The sequence below is a fragment of the Equus caballus genome, chromosome 15, assembly GCF_041296265.1.
Source record: "Equus caballus isolate H_3958 breed thoroughbred chromosome 15, TB-T2T, whole genome shotgun sequence".
NCBI lineage: Eukaryota > Metazoa > Chordata > Mammalia > Perissodactyla > Equidae > Equus > Equus caballus.
The window spans coordinates 24,533,708-24,558,054 of record NC_091698.1 but is presented as its reverse complement, the minus strand read 5'-3'; the positions used below and the strand labels follow the sequence as shown (position 1 = coordinate 24,558,054).

General features: G+C 44.1%; 1 long non-coding RNA gene across 1 annotated transcript in view; it reads right to left on the bottom strand.

Annotated features, from left to right (window-relative positions):
• LOC138917813 (uncharacterized) overlaps positions 1-24,347 on the bottom strand; it is a 38,156-nt gene that overhangs the window by 5,476 nt on the left and 8,333 nt on the right. The window lies entirely within an intron of this gene.

The following is a 24,347-nucleotide window of genomic DNA, read 5'->3' as shown; positions in this document are numbered from 1 at the left end:
CATTTCTCCAAAGAAGATATACGGATGGCCAATAGGGACATGAAAAGATGGTCATCATCGCTGATCATCAGGAAAATGCAAATCAAAACTACACTAAGATATCACCTTACACCCATTAGAATGACAAAAATATCTAAAACTAATAGTAACAAATGTTGGAGAGGTTGTGGAGAAAAAGGAACCCTCATATACTGCTGGTGGGAATGCAAACTGGTGCAGCCACTATGCACAACAGTATGGCGATCTCTCAAAAAATTAAAAATAGAACTACCATACGATCCAGCTATCCCACTACGGGGCATCTATCCAAAGAGCTTGAAGACAGCAATTCCAAAAGTCCTATACACCCCAGTGTTCATTGCAGCATTACTGACAATAGCCAAGACGTGGAAGCAACCTAAGTGCCCATCAACAGATGAACGGATAAAGAAGATGTGGTATATATATATACAATGGAATGTTACTCAGTCATAAAAAAGAACAAAATCGTCCCATTTGCAACAACATGGACGGACTTTGAGGGAATTATGTTAAGTGAAATAAGCCAGACAGAGAAGGACAATCTCTGTATGACTCCACTCATATGAGGAATTTAAAAATTTAGACAAAAAGAACAGATTAGTGACTACCAGGGGAAAGGTGGGGTGGGGGGTGGGCACAAAGGGTGAAGTGGTGCACCTACAACATGACTGACAGACAATAATGTACAACTGAAATTTCACAAGATTGTAACCTATCATTAACTCAATAAAAATTTTAAAATAAACTGTAACAAGAGACAAAGACAGGCACTACATAATGATAAAGGGAACAATCCAACAAGAAAATATAACACTTGTAAATATCTATGCACCCAACCTAGGAGCACCTAAATATATAAAGCAATTATCAACAGACATAAAAGGAGAAATAGACAGTAACACAATAATTGTAGGGGAGTTTAACGCTCCACTTAAACCAATGGATAGATCATCCAAACAGAAGATCAATAAGGAAACACTGGCCTTAAATGACACATTAGACCAGAAGGACTTAATAGATATATATAGAACATTCCATCCAGAAACCACAGAATACACATTCTTTTCAAATGTACATGGAACATTCTCCAGGATTGATCACATATTAGGCCACAAAATAAGTTCACTAAGTTTAAGAAGATCAAAATAATACTATGCATCTTTTCTGACCACAAAAGAATGAAACTAGAAATCAACTACAGGAAAAAAACCAGAAGAGCCACAAAAATGTGGAGATTAAACTAAATGCTACTGAAGAACGATTGGGTCAATGAAGAAACCAAAGGAGAAATCAAAAAAGTCCTGAAGACAAATGAAAATGAAATTCAACATGCCAAAATCTGTGGGATACAGCAAAAGTGGTTCTAAGAGGGAAATTTATAGCAATTCAGGCCTACCTCAACAAACAAGAAAAATCCCAAATAGACAATCTAAAAGTGCAGCTAAAGGTACTGGAAAAACAACAAGAACAAAAGCTCAAAATCAGCAGAAGGAAGGAAATAATAAAAATCAGAGAAGAAATAAACAAAAGAGAGACTAAAAAAAATAGAAAAAAATTAATGAAACCAAGAGCTGGTTCTTTGAAAAGAGAAAATAGATTGACGAATTCTTAGCTAGACTCACCAAAAAAAAAAAAAAAAAAAAGGGGAGAAGGCTCAAATAAATAAAATCAGAAATGAAAGATGAGAGATTATAACAGACACCTCAGAAATACAAAAGATAACAAGAGAAATCCATGAAAAGCTATACACTGACAAATTGGATAATCTAGAAGAAACAGATAAACTCTTAGAAACATACAACCTTCCAAAATTGGACCAAGAAGTAGTAGAGAATTTGAATAGACCAATCACCAGGAAGGTGATTGAAACAGCAATCAAAAACCTCCCAAAAAATAAAAGCCCAGGACCAGATGGCTTCCCTGGTGAATTCTACCAAACATTCAAAGAAGACTTAATACCCATCCTTCTCAAACTCTTCCAAAAAACTGAAGAGGAGGGGAGGCTTCCTAACTCATTCTACGAAGCCAACATTATCCTGATATCAAAACCAGACAAGGACAATGTAAAAAAAGAAAATTACATGCTACTATCACTGATGAACATCGATGCAAAAATCCTCAACAAAATACTAGGAAATCGAATACAACAGTACATTAAAAAGATCATACATCATGATCAAGTGGGTTTCATTCCAGGGATGCAGAGATGGTTCAACATCTGCAAATCTATCAACATGATAGACCACATTAACAACATGAAGAATAAAAATCATATGATCATCTCAATAGATGCAGAGAAAGCGTCTGACAAGATACAGCACCCATTTATGATAAAAACTCTAAATAAAGTGGGTATAGACGGAAAATACCTCAACATAATAAAGGCCATATATGACAAACCCACAGCAAATATCATTCTCAAGGGAGAAAAACTGAAAGCTATCCCTTTAAGAGGAGGAACCAGACAAGGATGTCCACTGTCACCACTCTTATTTAACATAGTATTGGAAGTCCTAGCCAGAGCAATCAGGAAGGAAAAAGAAATAAAAGGAATCCATATTGGAAAAGAAGAAGTGAAACTGTCACTTTTTGCAGATGAGATGATTTTATATCTAGAAAACCCTAAAGAATCCACTAAAAAACTTTTAGAAACAATAAATGAATAAAGTCAAGTGGTGGGATACAAAATCAACATACAAAAATTGGCTGAATTTCTCCACAGTAACAACGAAGTAACAGAAAGAGAAATTAAGAATACAATCACATTTACAATTACACCAAAAGGAATAAAATACCTAGGAATAAACTTAACCAAAGAGGTGAAAGATCTGTACACCGAAAATTATAAAACATTGTTGAAAGAAATCGAAGAAAACACAAAGAAATGGAAAGCTATTCCATGCTCTTGTATTGGAAGAATTAACATCGTTAAAATGTCCATACTTCCTAAAGCAATCTGTACGTTCAACACAATCTCTGTCAAAGTTCCAACAACACTTTTCACAGAAATAAAACAACAGATGATAAAATGTATGTGGAACAACAAAAGATACCGAATAGCCAAATGATTCCTAAGAAAAAAGAACAAAGCCAAAGGTATCACACTCCCTGATTTCAAAATATACTACAAAGCCATAGTAACCAAAACAGCATGGTACTGGCATAAGAACAGACACACAGATCAATGGAACAGAATCGGGAGCCCAGAAAGAAACCCACACATTTATGGACAGCTAATATTCGACAAGGGAGCCAAGAGCATATGATGGAGAAAGGAAAGTCTCTTCAATAAATGGTGCTGGGAAAACTGGACAGCCACAGGCAAAAGAATGAAAATAGACCATTACCTTATACCATGTACAAAAATCAACTCAAAATGGATTAAAGACTTGAATGTAAGACGTGAAACCATGAAACTTCTAGAAGAAAACAGAGGCAGTACGCTCTTTGACATCAGTCTGAGCAGCATATCTGACCAGGCAAGGGAAACAAAAGAAAACATGAACAAATGGGACTACATCAAAGTAAAAAGCTTCTTCACAGCAAAGGAAACCATCAACCAAACGAAAAGACAACCTAACAATTGGGAGAAGATATCTGCAAACCATATATCAGATAAGGGGTTAATATCCAAAATATACAATGAACTCATACAGCTCAACAACAAAAAAACCAACAACCCAATTAAAAAATGGGCAAAAGATCTGGACAGAGATTTCTCCAAAGAAGATATACTGATGGCCAACAGGCATATGAAAAGATGCTCAACATCATTAGCTATCAAGGAAACGCAAATCAAAACTACAATGAGGTATCACCTCACTCCGGTCAGAATGGCTACAATTAATAAGACAGGAAAAAACAAGTATTGGAGAGGATGTGGAGAGAAGGGAACCCTCATATACTGCTGGTGGGAGTGCAAACTGATGCAGCTACTATGGAAAGCAGTATGGAGTATCCTCAGAAAATTAAGGATAGATCTACCATATGACCAAGCTATCCCACTGCTGAGCATTTATACAAAGAACTTGAAAACGCAAAGGCATAAAGATACTTGCACCCCTATGTTCATTGCAGCACTATACACAATAGCCAAGACTTGGAAGCAACCTAGGTGCCCATCAAGGGACGAATGGATAAAGAAGGTGTGGTACACAATGGAATACTACTCAGCCATAAGAAAGTATGAAATTCGGCCATTTGTGACAACATGGATGGACCTTGAGGGTATTATGCTGAGTCAAATAAGTCAGAGAGAGAAAATCAAATACCATATGATTTCACTCATGAGTAGAAGATAAAAACAACGACAAACACACACATAGCAATGGAAATTGGATTGCTGGTTACCATGGGGAAGGGGGGGAAGGCAAAAGGGGTGATTAGGCTCACATGTGAGGGGATGGACTATAATTAGTTTCTGGGTGGTGAACATGATGTAATCTACACAGAATTAGAAATATATTACGATGTACATCTGAAACCGATATATTGTTATAATTCAAGGTTACTGCAATTAAAAAGGATAAAAAAATTTTTTAAAGATAAAATAACAAAATTGAATTTGAATATCTCTCACCTCCCCCAAAAAACACAAAAGCTACAATGAGATACCATCTTACACCAACTAGAATGGCAATAATAACCAAGAAAAGCAACAACAAATATGAGAGGGGATATGAAGAAAAGGGAACCCTGGTGCAGCCACTAAGGAAAATGGTATGGAGATTTCTCAAAAAATTCAAAATAGGAATACCATATGACCCAGCTATCCCATTACTGGGTATTTATCAAAAGAACTTGGAACATAATTCAAAGAGACTTACGCACCAGTATGTTTATTGTAGCATTATTCACAATAGCCAAGACGTGGGATGTGGGACACCTCACCACACATAATGGAACCCAATAAGGCAATCAGTAGACTTCTTAGCAGAAAGCTTGCAGACCAGGATAGAGTTGGATGACATAGTCAAACTGCTCAAAGAAAAAACTGCCTCCCAAGAATGCTCCACCCTGCAAAGCTGTCCTTCAGAAGACAAGGAGACATGAAGACCTTCGCAGACAAACAAAAGCTGAGGGATTCATCACCAACAGACCTGCCTTACAAGAAATGGTAAAGAGAGTTCCTCCAAAGGAAACTAAAGGACATGGAGTAGTAACATGAAAACATAGGAAAGTATAAAACTCACTGGTAAAGCTAAATGCACATAGCAGTCCCTCCCTATCTGCAGTTTCGCTTCCTGCCCTTTTGTGACCAGGGAACCAGGCAGAGAAAGGGTTACTGACGATCTGGTCAACAACTAACAGAACCTGTCAAATGTTTTCCAGACAAGAAGAAACTGTTCTCCACTCTTCAGAGGCTGCTGTCCCATTTTGCAGACATTGCTGTTTTGCAGAGAAATCACACGTTTGCAGAAAGACTCCTGCAAAACGTTCCAGCACCAGATGTCCAAAAGTTACTTTAACTCATTAGCACCTTAAATTCTTCCTCTGGGAGGGTCCAAGCAGCCTTTTCTTTTTTTGTAGGGGAAGATTCATCAAGTGTGGGATTGACCGGCACTGCTTTGCAGCTAGTTTGATGCTCTCTTTCACTAGATAAGGAGCAAACTGGTTTTCTAATAGAGAAGTGAGCCCACTTTTTGTGGTAGCCCAAAATACTGATGTTATTAGGTGATTGGGCTTATTCTAACATCTGTTGCCAATCTTCCTCCTTTTTTCTTCCCTCTGTCCCCACCAAAGCCCCAACACACAGTTATGTATAGTTGTAAGTTCTTCTGGTTTTTCTGTGTGAGCTGGTGCCACAGTATGGCTACTGACAGACAAGTGTTGTGCTTCTGCACGGGAACCAAATCTGGACCACTTAAGTGGAGAGCACTGAATTCTAACCACCAGGTCATCAGGTCGGGCTCCAAGCAGCCATTTTTAGGTCATGTGATGCATGTAATAACATGTATACATGTCTTAAAAGAACACAGTTGTTACAGAGTCGTTAAAGTTGTTAGGGAAATAAACCCTGACCCTCCCTCTCTTTTGTATAAATTCTCCACCAGCACTGAGCTTGGGGAGATACTGCTTTGGGTGTTATCCCCAGTGTTCTCCATTGCTTGTACAGGCAATAAACCTTTTCTTCACCTACTTCTGCCATGCTTGTGCTTTTTGGCTCCACACTAACCAAGAGACGAACCCATTGTGTTCAGTCACAAAATTTGGCAAGCCAGATGGGGCTGCTTCTCTGACCCCTGAGACCCTTGTCACTCAGCTTCCAACAAGTGAAGCAGTGGGCTGCAGAAGCTCACCTGGGCTAATGCCACTGGTGACTTGGTGAAGGGGGAAGGTTCCTCTTGGCACCTGGACTTGCCAGCCCTGCAGTGCTGCCACTCCTGACAAACTTAGTGGCTGCACTGGACCATTTTGCTCCGAAGTGCTCCTGGAGCGGTGAGCTGTGCTGGACCCACAAACTGGTTATAAGACTCCTTCAGACTGATTAGGAGATGAGTGGTTCTGGGTAGAAACTGTGCAGATTTCTGGTGCCCAGGCTTGGTTTCTATTCTGTCTGAAACAGCTAAGGTCTGGGAGACTGCAAGACATCTCTGTTCTGGCTGAAGGGGAGGCTGGTCACGGATGCCCAACTGAGGAAACCTCTATAACTGGGGGAGAGAGCTCTGAGATCTGGAGAGGAAGGCTTGGCTGTATGACACCCCTATGCCCCCTGAGTGTGTGATTCTAAGAATCCTGGTGGGGAAAGTATTTCAATGATACCTGGGATAAAACCTGCGGAAATTGTGTGTCTACTAATCATTACTAACAACCCTTTGGAGCTGGAAACAAATCTGTAACAAAAACTCTCCAGTATGGGCAATACAACGTCCACACTGGAGGAAACCCATTAGGGTGCCTCCTCCGTCACTGGTAATTATTTGGCTATGCTCCCATGACTAAAAAGAGAATGATATGGGGCTGGCCCAGTGGATAGTGGTTAAGTTTGTGCACTCTGCTTAGGCAGCCCAGGGCTCCAGGGTTCACTGGTTTGTATCCTGTTTGCGGACCTATGCACTGCTTATCAAGCCACGCTGTGGCAGGTGTCCCACATATAAAGTAGAGGAAGATGGGCACGGATGTTATCTCAGGGCTAATCTTCCTCAAAAAAGAAGAAAAAGAGAGAGGGAACAATATTCCTTTGTAATATAGCATGGTCCAATATAGCTTGGGAGATCAAGAAGGGTGGCCAGAAAATGGGTCACCGAAATATACTACCCTCCTACAATTGGATCTGTTTTGTAAAAGGGAAGAGAAATGGGAAGCAATTCCCCTATGTACAATGCTTTATGGCCCTGTCTCAGGATGAGAGTCTTCAGCGAAAACGTAAATTGACCAAATTAAAGACTAAACCATCTGCCCCAAAAGGGACTATCTCCCCAGTGTTAGAAAGCCCTCCAGGTGACGAGGACCTGCTCTATCCTGCCAAGAGATGGGACCGGGAAGCCATATCATCTGCTCCACCAACCCAGCTCCAATGAGACTCACAGCACAGGCCCCGTCTTATCCTCCCATTCAGTCACCTGCCCCCGAGGAGCAGCACCCACCTACTGCCGCTCCTAAACCCATCGCCCTTCCCTCGCCTGATGGCCCAACTAAACATGGGACTCGCTACAGTCTAGAAAAAGGCAGGGATGCCACAGCCCTGATGGGCACGACAACCTCATAAATGTGCATGTGACTTTTACCACTTCTGACTCCTACAACTGGAAGGGACAGTCTCAGGGTCTGCAGGTGGACCCTGGAGAGTTCCTTAACGTGAGGAAGGGTCGTTTTTCCACTCATGACCCCACTTGAGCTGATACACAGAATCTTCTGTCAACCCCCTCACTGCTGAAGAAAAGGCAGCAGTTTTAGCTGAAGCCTAAAAAGAGGCAGACAAACAGCATGCCAATCAGCCTGATCACCAGATTCAGCAACCGGCTGAATGGTCAGTGCCTGCCACAGATCTTGGCTGGGATCCCAATAGAACAGGGGACAAGGCAGCCTGAAAGCACTATAAAAACATGCACTTGAAAAGGATGCAGGTAGCAGGAAAACTCCCCATTAACTGGAATAAACTAAGGGAAATTCAACAAAGACGAGATGACAGTCTACGAGCAAGGAGTAAATGCCTTCAAAATACACCCCCGGAACCCTGACAGTGAAGGCAGCCCAAGAGTGCTGGGAACCTCTTTCACGTCTCAGGTGCCTCTGAGAGCCAGAGGAAAGTCCAAAACTTGGCCATCAGTCCTGAGACCCACCCTCCCTGTGGGTGCAGACTGCCTCTAAAGTCTTCAACAAATGGATGTGGCAGAAGAGGAAAAGGAAGGAAAGAAGATGAAGACGCAGGCAGCCTTGTTAGCGGTCAAGCCGCAGTCTGCTCCAGCTCACCCAGGAGGAAGGAAGAAATCGCCATGGTGAGTGCTCCGGCCCTGATGCGGGACCACAAAGGGGCCTATAGGGCTGAGGCCTGAAGGAGGTGGCTACTGCAGGCAGGAGGGACCCTGGAAGGGGAATGCCCGCACCTTCCCAGAGAGAGAAGGGGGACGACAAGCCCAATTCCTGACAGCCACCCTTGACTGGAGAGGAATACTGATGAGGCCAAGGGGCTCCCCGTGCAGCTCTCAAACTTTCCTCCGAGGAACCCCAGGTTACTTTAGATACTGCAGGAGAGGACATCGAGTTCCTGCTTGATATGGGAGCCACATACTGTTTTGACCACTAAAAACGGCACTTTATCCAAAAGGGAATGGTATACAAAAGGGGTATCAGGAAAAGAAGAAACAAAGAGCCTCTGACCTGGGAAAGAGGTTCCAACATGTGAAGACACTCTTTTTTGTATATCCCTGAGTGTCCAATTCCTTTACTGGGGAGACATCTGTTGGTGGAATGAGGGGCCAGCGTAAGTCTTCACCATAAGTCAGACAAAATGGTTCAGGCTCCTCGGAACCGTGGAGTAGAATGTGAGGCACACCTCCATGAGACAACCAAGCTGGCTGAAGACATTCCAGAAATTTTTTTAACTAAAGTTGATCCCAACGCTTGGGCACAAGCGCAGGTGGGACGGGCTGTTAACGTCCAGCCCATTAGGGTAAACTTAAAGCACAATGACCACTGGGTAAAACAATACCCTCTGAAACCTGAGGCTTCAGCTGGGATGCTGAGTGAACTAAACAGGCTTTTGAACGGAGGATTCAAAGGCCTTGCAGATCTCCCTGCGACACTGCCATCCTGCCTGTTAAAAACCAGGGACAGTAGGCAGAGCAAAATGGTGGGGTGAGCTGACCAGGGACTCTCTCCCCTCCAAACTACAACAAAGGATTGGAAAAACTGAATTTCAGCTAATAAACCTAATGCCAGACCGTCAGAGACCTACAGCACCAGGAAGACGTAGGACGGAGAGGCTGCAGCTGGCCTTGGAAGAGCTGGAACAGGGTAAGAGAGAACTTCGCTCCCTCCCCTAGAGACTGGGATCGCTGCCACGGGTGCGGGAAGGAGCGGGGGAGGGGCTGCGCGACCAGGTAATCATCCAGGACTCCCACCGCTGGTACAGTGGACACCCACTGATGGGGGGAAGCTGCCGTGCATGGGGACCCCATAAAGCCAGGGCCCCAGGAGACCAGAGAACAGAGCTGATCCGAATCCAGACTGGCGTATGAGAGAAACTGCCCCTCCCCCCGCCAAACCGTACTGGGTGCCGCCATCTTGCCCAAAGGTGGAGAGCTCTGAACAGGCTGCTCTCCACCCCCATCTAGTGGCGACAGGCTGTAACTGCAACCGAATTCTACCATCGTGTGCAAAAACCACTCCTCTACCATCCAGCAATTTATAAAAGCTCCAGACCAGAAGGAAAACAATAAAAACACAGAATTAAGTCCTGAGGACTTGGAAATAGGTAAACTAAGTGAAAATGAGTTCAGAGTAGCTATCATCAAAAAACTCAATGAGGTAGAGAGAAAGATAGAGAAACAAGCCAACAAGTTCTGGAGTTACTTCACAAAAGAGATTGAAATTATAAAGAAGAATCAAACAGAATTACTAGAGATGAAAAACACAATGGACCAGATAAAACAGAATACAGATTCCCTGAATGCCCGTGGAGACACCACAGAGGAGCAAATTAGCATAATCGAAGATAGGCTGAATGGCTCCAGACAGGGGAAGAAAGAGAACTAAGAATTAAAAAGAATGAGGAAAATCTCCAAGAGATAGCAGATTCAATAAGGAGAAAGAATTTAAGGATCATAGGAATTCCTGAGAACGTGGAAAAGGAGAATGGAGCAGAAAGTGTGCTTAATGAAATTATAGAAGAGAACTTCCCAAATCTAGGGACTGAGGGAGAAATGTGTGTTGAGAAAGTTTTCAGATCTACATTTGTCAATGTAAAAAGACCTACTGCAAGGCATATAGTAGTAAAAATGGCAAAAATGAAAGACAAAGAAAGAATACTCAGGGCAGCAAGACAGAAGAAAATAACCTATAAAGGAACTCCTATCAGACTTTCAGCAGATTTCTCTACAGAAACCTTACAAGCTAGGAGAGAATGGAGCGACATATTCAAAACTCTAAAAGATAAAAATCTTCAGCAAAGAATACTCTATCCAGCAAGAATATCCTTCAGATATGAGGGAGAAATTAAATCTTTTCCAGCCAAACAAAAGTTAAAGGAATTTGTAACCAAAAGTCCTCCACTATAAGAAATCCTCAAGAAGGCTCTCATACCTGAAAAAACAAAAAAGGGAGAAAGGGGTCACAAACCACAGAGTAGGGAGACAGATAGAACCAGAATAGGATAGCAAATATTCAACTATAGCATTAGGATAAAGGGAAGGAAACTACCAAAGCAAAGACAATCTTATCACTCTAACTACAAACTCATAACACGAGTTGGAATAAGAAATGAAAATAATAATTTAGGAGGGGAAGAGGAAAGGGACTAAATCAGTCTAGGGCAAGTAAGTAAGAGACCACCAGAGAATAGACTATATTATACATGAGATTCTAAATACAAACTTCAGGGTAGCCACTAAACTGAAAAACAGAACAGAGCCACAAAACATAAATAAGGAAAAATCTAAGAAACCCAGCAGAAGAAACTGCAGTAGTCAATGGGTAGGCTAAAGCACACAGGACGAGAAACAAAGGTAACGCAGGAAATCCAGATAACGAGCGACAGATTGACAGCATTAACTCCACATGCATCAATAATCACCCTCAATGTAAAGGAATTGAACTCTCCAATAAAAAGACACAGAGTGGCAAAATGGATTAAAGAACAAGATCCAACAATTTGTTGCCTCCAGGAAACACACCTCAGCCCCAAGGACAAACACAGGCTCAGACTGAAGGGGTGGAGGACAATACTTCAAGCTAATAGCAAGCAAAAGAAAGCAGGTGTTGCAATTCTTCTATCAGACAAAACGGATTTCAAAATAAGGAAGGTAAAGAGAGACACAGAGGGACAATATATAATGATCAAAGGGACACTTCATCAAGAAGAAATAATGCTTACAAATATCTATGCACCCAACATAGGAGCACCAAAGTTCATAAAGTAACTATTAACAGACCTAAAGGAAGATGTTAAAAACAACACAATAAAAGCAGGGGACCTTCAACACCCCGATCACATCAATGGACAGATCATCCAGACAAAAAATAAACAAGGAAATAGTGGAGAGCTAAACGAAAAGCTAAAACAATTGGACTTAATAGACATATATAGATCACTTTCTTCTCAAGTGCACATGGAACATTCTCAAGGATAGACCATATGTTGGGAAACAAGGCAAGCCTCTACAAATTTAAAAACATGATAAGCATCTTCTCCGATTATAATGCTATAAGGCTAGAAATTAATTACAAGAAAAATACTGAGAAAGGCACAAGGATGTGGAGACTAAACAATACGCCACTAAACAAGCAATGGATCATTGAAGAAATTAAAGAAGAAATCAAAAAATACCTGGAAACAAACAAAAATGATAGCATGCCATACCAATTCATATGGGATACAGCAAAAGCTGTATTAAGAGGAAAATTCATCGCAATACAGGCACATCTTAACAAACAAGAAAAATCTCAAATAAGCAATCTTAAAGTACACCTAACTGAACTAGAGAAAGAAGAACAAATAAAGCCCAAAGTCAGCAGAAGGAGACAAATAATAAAAATCAGAGCAGAAATAAATGCTATTGAAACAAAAAAGGTGGTAGAAAGGTTCAATGAAACAAGGAGCTGGTTCTTTGAGAAGATAAATAAAACTGACAAACCCCTAGTCAGACTTACAAAGAAAAAAAGGGAGAAAACTCAAATAAACAAAATCAGAAATGAAAGAGGAGAAATAACAACAGACTCCGCAGAAATACAACGGATTATAAGAGAATACTATGAAAACTATACGCCAACAGAATGGATAACCTAGCGGAAATGGATAAATTCTTGGACTCCTACAATCTCCCAAAGCTCACTCAAGAAGATGCAGACAATTTGAACAGACTAATCACAAGGAAAGAGATTGAAACAGCAATCAAAAACATCCCAAAGAATAAAACCCCAGGACCAGATGGCTTTGCTGGGGAATTCTACCAAACTTTCGAGAGGATTTCATATCTATCCTTTTCAAGCTATTCCAAAAAATTAGAGAGGATGGAACAATTCCTATATGAGGCCAACATCACGCTGATACCAAAGCCTGACAAGGAAACCACAAAAAAAGAGAACTACAGGCCAATATCACTGATGAACACAGATGCAAAAATTCTCAACAAAATTTGGGCAACCAGAATTCAGCAATTCATCAAAAGGATCATACATCATGATCAAGTGGGATTCATACCAGGGACACAGGGATGGTTCAACATCCACAAATCAATCAACATGATACACCACATCAACAAACTGAGGAATAAAAACCACATGATCATCATCTGACAAGATCCAACAGTGATTTATGATAAAAACTCTGAATACAATGGGCATAGAAGGGAACTACTTCAACATAATAAAGGCCATATATGACAAACCTACAGCCAACATCATACTCAATGGGCAAAAACTGAGCGCCATCCCCTTGAAAACAGGAACGAGACAAGGATGCCCTCTATCATCACTCTTATTTAACATAGTATTGGAGGTCCTGGCCAGAGCAATCAGGCAAGAAAAAGGAATAAAAGGAATCCAAATAGGGAGGGAAGAAGTGCAACTCTCGCTGTTTGCAGACAACATGATCTTATATATAGAAAACGCCAAAGAATCCATTGAAAACTCTTAGAAGTACTCAACAACTACAGCAAAGTTGCAGGGTATAAAATCAATTTGCATAAATCAGTAGCATTTCTATACTCTAATAATGAACTAACAGAAAAAGAACTCAAGAACACAATACCATTCACAATCACAACATAAAGAATAAAATACTTTGGGGTAAATTTAACTAAGGAAGTGAAGGACCTATATAATGAAAATTACAAGGCCTTTCTGAGAGAATTGGATGACGACGTAAGGAAGGAGATGGAAAGACATTCCATGCACATGGATTGGAAGAATAAACATAGTTAAAATGTCCATTCTACCTAAAGCAATCTACAGATTCAACGCTATCCCAAATCAGAATCCCAATGACATTCTTTAAAGAAATTGAACAAAGAATCCTAAAATTCATATGGGGCAACAAAAGACACCAAATTGCTAAAGCAATCCTGAGAAAAAAGAACAAAACAGGAGGCATCACAATCCCTGACTTCAAAACATACTACAAAGCTACAGTCATCAAAACAGCATGGTACTGGTACAAAAACAGATGCACAGATCAATGGAACAGAATTGAAAGCCCAGAAATAAAACCACACATCTATGGACAGCTTATCTTTGACAAAGGAGCTGAGGGCATACAATGGAGAAAAGAAAGTCTTTTCAACAAATGGTGCTGGGAACACTGGACAGCCACATGTAAAAGAATGAAAATTGACCATTCTTTTTCACCACTCACCAAAATAAACTCAAAATGGATCAAAGACCTAAAGGTGAGACCTGAAACCATAAGGCTTCTAGAAGAAAACGTAGGCAGTACACTCTTTGACATCAGTATTAAAAGGATCTTTTGAGACACCGTGTCTTCTCAGCGAAGGGAAACAATAGAAAGAATAAACAAATGGGACTTCATCAGACTAAAGAGCTTCTTCAAGGCAAAGGAAAACAGGATTGAAACAAAAAAACAACCAACTAACTGGGAAAAAATATTTGCAAGTCATATATCCAACAAAGGCTTAATATCCATAATATATAAAGAACTCTCACAACTCAACAACAAAAAATCCAACAACCCGATCAAAAAATGGGCTGGAGACATGAACAGACATTTCTCCAAAGAAGACATACAGATAGCCAATAGGGACATGAAAAGATGGTCATCATCGCTGATCATCAGGGAAATGCAAATCAAAACTACACTAAGATATCACCCTACACCCATTAGAATGACAAAAATATCTAAAACTAATAGTAACAAATGTTGGAGAGGTTGTGGAGAAAAAGGAACCCTCATATACTGCTGGTGGGAATGCAAACTGGTGCAGCCACTATGCACAACAGCATGGAGATTTCTCAAAAAATTAAAAACAGAACTACCATACAATCCAGCCATTCCACTACTGGGTATCTATCCAAAGAGCTTGAAGTCAGCAATTCCAAAAGTCCTATACACCCCAATGTTCATTGCAGCATTATTTACAATAGCCAAGACATGGAAGCAACCTAAGTGCCCATCAACAGATGAACGGATAAAGAAGATGTGGTATATATACACAATGGAATACTACTCAGCCCCAAAACAGAACAAAATCATTCCATTTGCAATAACATGGATGGACCTTGAGGGAATTATGTTAAGTGAAATAAGCCAGTTAGAGAAGGATAATCTCTGTATGACTCCACTCATATGAGGAATTTAAAAATGTGGACAAACAGAACAGATTAGTGGCTACCAGGGGAAAGTGGGGTGGGGGGTGGGCACAAAGGGTGAAGTGGTGCACCTACAACACGACCGACAAACATTAATGTACAACTGAAATTTCACAAGATTGTAACCTATCATTAACTCAATAAAAAAACAAACAAAAAAAACCCCCAAAAAACCAGGGACAGGTTGGGGCCGGCCTGGTGGCACAGTGGTTAAGTTCACACGCTGGCTTTGGCAGCCCGGGGTTCACAGGTTCAGATCGCAGGTACAGACCTACACACTGCTCATCAAGCCAAGCTGGGGCAGCATCCCACATACAGAACAGAGGAAGATTGGCACAGATGTCAGCTCAGGGACAATCTTCTTCAAGCAAAAAGAGGAAGATTGGAAACAGACGTTAGCTTAGGGCCAATCTTCCTCACCTAAAAACCCCCCAAAAAACAAAAACAGAAAACCAAAAGTAAACAGGGACAGGAGGATACTGGTTTGTATGAGACCTCAGAGCTATAAATGAGGCTATCAGGGATATTCACCCAGTGGTCTGGAACCCACATACCCTCCTAGGAAACTTGCCTGGAGATAGTAAGTATTACACTGTTTTGGACCTAAAGGATGTTTTCTTCTGCTCCCTTTGGACCCAGAGTCCCAGGGATAAAGAGTTCCCACTTTTGAATGGGAAGACCCTGAGACTCATCAAAAACAGCAATATTGCAGGACTGCGCTGCCACAAGGATTTAAAAATCCCCCACCATTTTTGGAGAAATCCTGGGTAGAGACTTAAGAGACCTGAAATTAAACCATGGGACTTTCTTGCAAGATGTGGATGACATCCTTATTGCCAGCCCCACAGAGGAGGACTCTGACAGGAACACAGTCGTGGTCCTGAACTTTTTAGCTGAAAGGGGTTATAAAGTCTCCAGAGAAAAGGCACAAGCATCTAAGGAAACTGCGAAATATTTGGGGTTGATAATTTTGCAAGGCCAATGCAGCCTTTTCCAAGGAAAAAAAGTAGCGATTTACCAGTGGGCCCTCCGAACACCAGGAAACACCAGGAAACAAGTACGAGGGTTTTGGGAAACAGCAGGTTTCTGCCGCATCTGGATCCCTAATTTTGGACCCATAGCATAACCCCTGTATGACAGGCTGCAGGGTCAAGAAACCAGTCCCTTCGAATGGGACAATGTGAACAGGCCTCCAAGAGGCTAAAGGAGCTTCTGACGAGAGCTCCCGCCTTGGCATTACCTGACTTAACCAAACCATCTGACCTCTGTGGACATGAAAGACAAGGAGTGGCCTTAGGAGTATTCACTCAAGTGCTTGGACCTCTCAAGAGAGTGGTGGCCTATTTTGAAAACAAGTGAACACCGTGTCTCGAGGCTGGTAGCTTCGCCTGTGGGCTGTGGCAGCCACTTGCCTGTTCATTAAAGACGCATCAAAACTTACTATGGGGCAGCCCCTAACTGTGTGGACCCCACAGCAGGTTTCAAATGTTTTGGAAACGAGAGGACACCACTGGCTCAGGAGCAGCAGATCACTGCAGTATCAGGTGACGCTGCTGGACACTCCTCAGCTAGTCTTAAAGCCTCACCAGGTCCTAAATCCAGCCACCTGGCTTCCTGTGTCACAGGAGCCTCTGGTGCACGACTGCTCTGAGCTAGAGGATCAGGCACGTTCAAGCAGGAAAGCCCTCCGAAGTGACCCTTTGCAGAACGCAGAGGACGTGTGGTCTGTAGATGGAAGCAGTTCTGTTGTTACTGGGCCACGCCGAGCAGGCTGTGCCGTGGTTTCCCTCCGCCACCAGAGAAGCAAGGGCGCGCTCCCCAGGAACATCAGCACGCAAGGCAGGACTTCCTGCCCTGACAAGAGCCTCAGAACTGGGAAAAGGGAAAACTGTGACCATCTAGACTGATTCCAAATACGCCTTCTCTGTTAGTCATGCTCACGGGGCCATGTGGAAAGAAACAGGTCTGTTGTCAGCCGACAGTAAAGAAATTAAACAAGGAAGGGAGGTTCTCAGTCTAATTCGGCAGTCAGTGAACCATGGAGGCCGCGGCTCTCGACTGCTGAGGACGTCAGAAGCGGGAGTCGGAGGCGGGTCTGGGAAATCACTCGGCTGATGCAGCGGCCACAGGAGCAGCCTTCACACAGCAGGTTCTCCAACCGGCCCTCATTCCCTCTCGACCCCTCTATGAATTCACCCCAAAAACACCCCAGAAGAAAGAGAGGAAGCTGAGAGGGCAAGTTTCCAAACCTCTCCTCTCTCAAGGAAGCTGGTGATGGACAGCAAGGGAAAGGTCTGGCTACTCAGAGACAGCCTGGACCATGAGAAAGGTCGCTCACAATTCCACTCACCATGGGAAAGAAACTGTGTAATTGGCTTCTGGCAGAATAAAAACTCTGGGCTTAAAGGAAATAGACACATTAACAGAGCAATGGGTACACGGCCGACAAAACAATGTACACACCAGGCCACCAATACCACCCCCGGCAAGAGCCGTACAGTCCAGGGGAACCCAGCCGGGGGCAGACTGGCTGGTGGACTTGACGGTTACGCCAACGGCACCTGGAGGGCTTAGGTATCTCTCGGGTTCTGTACACACCGTTCCTGGATGGGTGGGAGCCTTTCCTTGCAGAACAGAAAAATCAGGGGAAGTGATGAATGGCCTGATAAAAGAAATCATCCCAAGGTCTGGACTGCCTAGGTCTTGGCGGCATCTTGGTGGGCGAGGTGGGGGCCTAGGTTGAAGGAGTCTGCACATGAAGGACGTGATATCCTCCTGAAGTCGGCCACACATCCTGTAACGGAGAGCACACCAGCAGCCTGTCCACACCTGCTGAAACCCCATCGACAGAGGGACACACTGAACACTCAGCTCCAGAAGCAATCAGCCAGCTGATCACGCATCCCAAGATCCAATCCCCAGTGCCTTACTCACTACCCCTCTCTAGAACCCCTTAGAGAACCCCTCTTTGAGGCTACTCTCCCTGCTTTCCCAGACAGCCCAGGCTCTCTGTAGCCTGTGCCTTTCTCTTACCTACGTCCTGCTTAATTGCTTAATAAAACTGTCTTTGTCTTATTCTTTGGCTCTCACTTGAATTCTTTCCTGCGGGTGCCCAAGAACTCACTCCTGGGCTCTGGGCCCCATCAGGGCCCTTCTTGCTCTGAGCCCTGCAACACCTTCATATCAAGAGAAGTTGCCAGAGTTCCTGGAACACTGGGAATACAATGCAAATCGCACATAGCCTGGAGACCTCGATCTTCAGGGAAAACTGAAAGAACCGACCACACCCTGAAGGTCACTTTGGCCAAGCTGTGCCAAGAGGCCCACGACAACGGGCTGCAGCTCTTGCCCACTGCCCTGATGCATCAGGGCTGCTCCCAAGGGAAGGTTAAGCTAAGAGCTTTTGAGGTACTCTATGGAAGGGCTTTTCCAGGTGATACAGGCTCAACAATGCACCCTGACAAAGAGATCGAACCAGCTGTAAAGCGCATAATTAACGTGGGGCAGGTGACGTCGAACCTTCAAAAACACATCCATCTGGACCTCCCTTCCCCTACAGGAATAAAGCTTAATCCCTGTGAGCCAGGGGAGTGGGTGTACCTGAAAACCTGGACGTCTGGGTCCCCCCAGGACCAGCTTGAATCCATTTGGACAGGACCTTATCTGCTTTTGCTAACCACTCACTCTTCTCTTAAACTGCAAGATGTGACCCCCTGGATCCACCATACTCAGGTTAAGCAAACTCAAGAGCCAGAGACTGTTCCCCATTCCCATGGACTCCTATTCCTGCAAACCAATATCAGAGCTGAAGTTCCCTTCAAGAAGGGTGGCGAAGCAAAGTAACGCCTGGATCTGCTGGCTGCCCTACGGTTTTTGTCCTCTTCACTTGTGCCTCGTTAACTTTCTACTTGTTGATGAAACTGTGCCCGCTGCCCAAAGGGTGGAGGCACTCCTCCTGGAACTCGGCTCTATTATCTGAACTCCACGTCGTCTTTTTTTTTTTTAAATAGATTGGCACCTGAGCCGACTGTTGCCAATCTTCTTTTTTTTTCTTTGCGCTGCTTCTTCTCAAAGCCACTCGGTATACAGTGGTATACTCTAGTTGTAGGTCCTTCTGGTTGTGCTGTGTGGGACGCAACCTCAGCATGGCCTGATGAGCAGTGCCATGTCCGTGCCCAGGATCCAAACCGGCAAAAGCCTGGGCCACCAAAGCGGAGTACACAAACTTAACCACTCGGCCACAGCCTCTCTGAAGGACCCTCGGTCTTTTAGTGGTCCCCCACCTACTGCAGTGGAATCAGGCCCCTCAGCTGAAAACCTAAAACGTGTAAATCTTGCTCCAGTAGCAACTGACATCAACCACGAGTGGATAGCGTATCTAAACTGCACTTCAGTGAAACCTGTTATCAATGCTCACCAGCGGAAGGCAACATAACCCACTCCTCTATATACCCTCTCACTTTTAATGTTACTAGTACTCAATCCTGAAGCCCAAATGAAACTCCCTGACGCTCTGAAAGTGAAAGGGGTGGAAAAAGCCAGAGGGGAAATAATCAAAACCAGTGCAAAGTTTGGACAGGGATACAAAAGCCCGCTGGATACTGGAGGCTTGCTTACCTGTCTCCTAGGGTAGCTGGAAGGCAGCCACAGGCCCCATCAACTATAACTTAACTCATAAGGGACTGTTATCTCCTTGTTGCAGAGATAATACCCCTGGTTGGGCATTACATTACTCAATTGGCATGAAAGTACCACGCCCCCATGGGCCTGCGCACCCCCAGCATATGCCTTCCTCTGTGGGGCACCACACCACAGCTCCCTATCATCCCCTTCGGCGGTTTTCCTTTCTCTGCTGCTCGCAGTAGCTCATCCATGCTTAGATAATGTACAACACATGGGACGATGTACAATGGGAATGTGAGGTCCTACAGGAATCAGAATATACAACCATATCCAGCACCAGCCCAGAGGAAAAAGCGCTAGTGGATTGCTCCTCTCAGCAATAAGGCTGACAGCTGGACTGGCTGCTCCCTGGGGAGGACTCAGATACCATGAACTGACCCTAAGGAACAGAACTAAATCTCTTGAAACACTGGCCAAGAATACAGGAAAATTACTCCAAAACATACAAATAACCTTAGAGTCACTGGTGAACATGGTGCTGGATAACAGAATAACCTTGGATTACCTGCATGGAGAGCAAGGAAGCATGTGCATCGTAACTAAAACCTGAGGCTGCACATGGGGAAATACTTCAGGGGAAATAAGAAGTAATTATTAAAGAAATATTTGACCAGGCTGCACAGCTACACACCTTTAACCAAAAGGTCAGTACAGCCAGCAAGATATGGGACAATGTGAGAAAAGGCCACTCCCTCCCCAGCCTGGCTCCTGCCTTTGATAGGCCCCTCTGTACTTCTCCTATTCCTTTCAATTTTTGGCACATCCATCTTTAATATGCCAGTTAAGTTTATCAGCTCTTGATGAGAAAAGTTCAAGTTACAAGTCATAGTTATGTGACGGTATCAACCATCACAAAACTTCTCAGACAGCCCCGAAACTGACCTTAGCCTGGCAGCAGGAAGAGTTTTACCCCTGAAACTCCCCTGACAACCACCGCAACCAGCAGGAAGCAGTCACAGAAGACTGAATGCCGTCCCTAGTCCCTCAAGAATGAGGAGTAAAATATATCAAGGGGGATTCTGTGACCAGGGAATCAGCTTAACAAAGGGTTACTGAGGGTCTGGTCATCAACTAACATAATCGGCCAAGTATTTTTCAGACAAAAAGAAACTATGTTCTCTTTTGCAGAGGTTGCTGTCCCTGTTTTGCAGATGTTGCTGTTTTGCAGAGAAATCACAAGAGTGCAAAAAGACTCCTGCAAACTGGTTGGAACTAATGTCCTAAAATTACCTTAACTGATTAGCATCTTAAAATCCCCTCCTCTGTGAGGGTCCAACCATTTTTAAGTCATGCCATATATGTGATAACATGTATACATGCACTGTAAAAGAACATAGTTGTTAGAGTTGTTAAAGCTGTTATGCAAATAAACCCTGACCCTCCACTCTCTTTTGTATAAAGTCTCCAACAGCACTGAGATCGGGGAGATGCTGCTTCCAGAGTTATCCCCAGTATTCTCCATTGCTTGTGCAGGCAATAAAACTTTTCTTCACCCACTTCCGCCATGCTTGTGCTTGTCAGCTCCACACTCACCAAGAGAGGGACCCACTAAGTTTGGTTATGTATGTATAGCGGAAAACAGTATACATAGGATTCAGCACTGTCCAGGGTCTCAGACATCCACTAGGGGTCTGGGAATGTATCCACCATGAGTAAGGGGGAGCTACTGTACACAATGCTGGGCCTTTGGAAAAGGTGTTCAACAGAACTTTCATGTCTTTATTAGGTCCCAGATACCCAGTTTAACAAGAGATGATGGTCTCCTCAAAAAACTCCTTTTCAGATTCCAGTCTGCCAAACAGACCCTGAAAGTGCGCCTCAGTTGTACCCCAGACCTTAAATTCTAATAATTCATGGCCCCTAGGCTGCCTCACCCCCTCACACACACTTTAAGAAACTTTCCTGAGCATCATGGCACAGTAAGCTCTCCTCTTAGACTCTCCCCTCTAAGATACAACTACAAGGACACTCATACACTAAGAGAGGGCATTCAAACAACACAAAAGATGTGTGAGAGACCCACAGAGCCATACATCTGAAGATGGAGGTGCTGGAGCCCCCGGAGGAAGTGGAAGGGGGTAAGGGGAATCATCTTTTCCTCATGAATAGCAGCGATCCCGGGACTGTGCATGACTGTGAGAGAAAAGACGGAGGGGCAACCCTCCATGGGAAAACCATTGCTGTCCAAGTTCCCTCACAGCCTGTGGGAAAGCCCCACACACAGGAGGCTAAGCTACTAAGGGAGTGTATTCTTAAGACCAGCACCTCAGGAGAGCAGATAGTGAGGGCCCAGCAAGAACAGCCTGGGATCCCACAGGTTGAAGGAAGTGCTCCTCTCCCGACCCAGCACTACAGCTCACTGGTCAGCCAGAGTGTCCACACAGACAGAAAAGCAGTCAGTGCCTGGGAGGATAGCCCAGTGAAAGAAAGCACCCCACTCCTCGCCTGGTACCTGAGACCAGCAGCTGGCCTAAGTGCTGCACAGAGAGAAAATCAGTCAGTGGCTGGAGTGTGGGAGCTGTGGACTGTGTTGGGCTCAGAATATAGAGCTCCACACCCACACCTAGTGGCAGCAGGTGGGAGCTGCGAGCAGATACTATCACTGTGCAGAGGCACAAATCCACACCACCCAGCAGTATGAAAAAGTATATTTAACATCCAGACCAGAAGGAAAATGACAAGTACCAAAAAACCAATACTGAAGGCACAGAAATTTATAATCTAAATGACAGAGAATTCAAAACAGCTATCATAAAATAACTCAGTGAGTTACAAGAAAACATAGAAAGACAAGTCAATAAAATCAGGAACTTCTTCACAAAAGAGATGGAAACTATAAAGAACCAATCAGAAATGTTGGAGATAAAAAATACAACGGATGAGATAAAGAACACTCTGGACTCCCTAATCAATAGAGTTGATACGATGGAGAACTGAATTAGTAATTTAGAGGACAGAAATAAAGAAATGCTTCAGATGGAGGAGGAGAGAGAACTAAGACTAAAAAGAAATGAAGAAATGCTCCCAGAAATCTCTGACTCAATTAGGAAATGCAACATACGGATTTTAGGTATTCCAGAGTGAGAAGAGGAAAATGGAGCCGAAAGCTTGTTCAAAGAAATAATAGCTGAGATGTTTCCAAATCTTGGGAACAAGATGGAATTACAAGTGAAAGAAGAAGATAGAACTCCTAAGTACATCAATGTAAAAAAGTTTTCTGAAAAATATCTGGCAAGATGACAGCCTAAGCGGTGTCAGCATTCATCTTCCCCACAAAAACCAGAAACAAGAAACTACAAGCCAATGAAAATAGCTGTTGGAAAGCTCCAGACTACAACAAAGCAGCAACAGAAACCCTGCAGAACTCAAAAACTAACAATGGCCACACAGGAAAGTTTAGGGAGCATTTTACCTGTATCACCCCATCCCCCTGTCCAGAGCAAATAAAGGACAAGGGGGGTCCCATCAGAGGGATTTCATCCCATGGGAAAAGGAGAACAAGAGGACCCAGCAATCCTTGTCCCTGCCATGGACGTTTGCAGCCTTTGCTACGAGGAGCACAGACAGTCTTCACCAATGCTGGACCAGCTGACACAGCTACTCAAGGTCCCCACTGCAGTGTCTCCTCCCCAGCACTGGAGCTGCCATGGCAGTGAGGTCTGCCCCCAGGGGCCCTAGGTGCTGCAGGACTCTGCTCTCCATGATTGGCATTAGAGTGCCTTCTGACCTGTGGAACCAGAGCTGCCCCTGCTCTGTGTCCCACCCTTGGGGCCAAAGTCATGACTTTGACCTGCCATTACCAAGGCTGCACTGCTGCTGCTCTGCACCCTCGCCTCTGCATCCTGACGTGTGGCTTTCATGGGCCATCACTGGGGCCATGATGCTGCTCTTCTGCATCTACCCACTGGGTACCAAGTTGCAACACTCACAAGCCATCACCAGGGAATGCTACTATTGCCCTGATCTGCCTCCTGAGTCCTAAGTCAGGGCTTTCATCTTCCATCATAGGGGCTGTGCTGCTGCCGCTACTTCTCTGTGCCCCACCCCCTGGGTCCTAAGTCCAGGCACTGACCTGCCATCCCCAGGCTGTGCTGCTGCAGCTCTGTGTTCCCCTGCTGGTTCCTCACTTGAGGCTTTGATCCAGCATAACTGAGGCCAAGCTGCTGTTGCTCTGCATCTGCACCCTGGGTTCAGAGTCAGAACCTTGATACATCATCCCCAGGGCATGATGATGCTGCCCCCTGCCTCCATGGCACCGCAGCACCCTGATCCCGAGGTCTGTGTTGCTGCTGCATCCCCTTGCCCTTGGGGCCCAAGTCACTGTACTGAGCCCTAGACCCAGACCCTGGTTCCACAGCACATTTCCAATGCCAGCACATCAAGCACTGACGCCACAATCATGGCAAGCGTACCTATGCCCCAGGCCCCTGGTGCCATGGTAGTTCTACTGGACCAGTGCTCCACTGCCAACCTGAGTATCAGCACAACAACCTGGTGCCAAGTGAGATCCCCTCAACTAGAACTTCCTCCCATGGGCAACAAAGGAGAGCAGGAGGACTCCAGCCACCTTCACCAGCAAGTCCTCGAATGGCCATAGCCTCCACTGCCAACAACAGGTCCTCCACATTCTTGACCACCAAAGATTCCCACAGCCTTTGCTG